The sequence below is a fragment of the Hetaerina americana genome, unplaced genomic scaffold (assembly GCF_022747635.1).
Source record: "Hetaerina americana unplaced genomic scaffold, ioHetAmer1.1.p SCAF_7, whole genome shotgun sequence".
In the NCBI taxonomy this organism is placed as follows: Eukaryota; Metazoa; Arthropoda; class Insecta; order Odonata; family Calopterygidae; genus Hetaerina; species Hetaerina americana.
The window spans coordinates 86683914-86685585 of record NW_027287316.1 but is presented as its reverse complement, the minus strand read 5'-3'; positions in this window follow the sequence as shown (position 1 = coordinate 86685585).

Below are 1672 nucleotides of genomic sequence, written 5' to 3'. Positions count from 1 at the left end.
GGAGCGACGTCATCCAGGGTACCAAGCTGATGGCCCTCAAGTGGAGGAGCCGCCTGGGGAGTCGGCGGAGGAGGAGCCCGGCGTTCGCCAGCTCGTCCTCAGCGAGGACGACCCACTGTTCCATCGATTGCGAAGGCGGGGAGGGCGGCCAGCCGGCGTCCGATGGCCAGGGGCGGCCCCTGCTCTCGGAGGGGCCCGCCGAGGAGCCGAAAAAGTGCCTGCAGAGGAGTGCTGTGAGTAGCTTAGAGCGGAGACGTAGCCGAATGGGGCGATAGTGTACTGCGGTCGGGTAATTGTCCCGGCGGCTGCAACATTATGGTGGGGAAGGCGGCGGTGAGCTTCGAGATTAGCGTTGCGAGGAGCGGAAGCTCACCCTCGATCGAAATATTCGGGATCTAGCCCCCAATCTGTGGGCGGGGACAAGTCGAGAGCCAAATGTATCGCTAATCAACTGAAATCGGAATTTTAAATGCTCGATCCCTCCAAAAGGTTGGAGAATGAAGTCAAAGTAGTAGACAAAGTAGAGATGCGCAAAATAAGGACTAGGTGTGCTTTGGGGGGGTTTAATGGAAATACGGGACTGGTGATAGTGTTGCCGAAGAGCGCTGCAATGAGAGTGGTGAGATTGCTACGATACAATGCAAATATCACTAAGATGAAGATGCCATGGATGGAACCCATAGGTGGCGTAGTGGCGCACTTTTAAATGTTAAAAACAGACTAGGATGATGACGAGGGGTGGAGGTGTTGGACGATATCGCCGGAGTAATAAAAAATTTGAAGGAAATGCATGTATCCTTGGAGCCTGGAATGCATTCGTGGGAGAAGGCTAGGACGGAAAAAAGTAGGAGACTAGGATCTAGGGAATCGAAATGAAAAAAAGAGAAAGGGTTTGGAAAATCTACGGAGAAATACAAATTCGTGGTCGAGAGCCTATTCTTTCAAAACTAACCAGGAAGACGACACGCGGAAGATGCCTGGAGTAGAAGAACCAGGGACAAAGAGATCAAAGAAGGAACTGGAAAGATGAAAACCTTTCCGTGGACGCAGATATCAAAGGCGACCTGGACATGGGGCTAATGAATTGCGCTCTGAAATGCAAATGGCAGCCGGATGAGGGAACGCAGATTAAACGGGGGTGAAAAAGATAGATTTGAAGGAAACTGAGCCACGGTTGCATTTCCGTCAGAAAAAGGAAATAAATTAGAAAGAGATGACAACACTGAAGAAAGATGGAATAAAATAAAGACAAAGTACTTGGTCTGAAAGAAGAGAGAAGGAAGTAGAAGAGGAACTGGAGGAAGGAAGAAAGAGATGTATGCTATAGGAGGTTGAGAAATGGAATGAGGAGGGAGAAGAGGCGGAGAGGAGTGTACTGGTCCAAGGGGGGGGGAGACTGGAAGAGGCTCGCAAAACTGTTAGAGGCAGCGCCATTTGAATGAGAAAATATGAATACCGATTGGGAAAGAAGTGGAGAAAACAATATTGAATATGAAGGGGAAGAAAAGAGATGTGAAGAGTATTTGGAGAATCTTCACGACGGAAAACACGTAAGAATACTGGAAGAAGAGGATACTGCCGACGATGATTAGAAAGAAGACTGCAAGCTCCTTTGAACCACATTCACCGCTGCAGTTGATGAGGATTTAAGGGTAAACAAGGCACAAGGGAT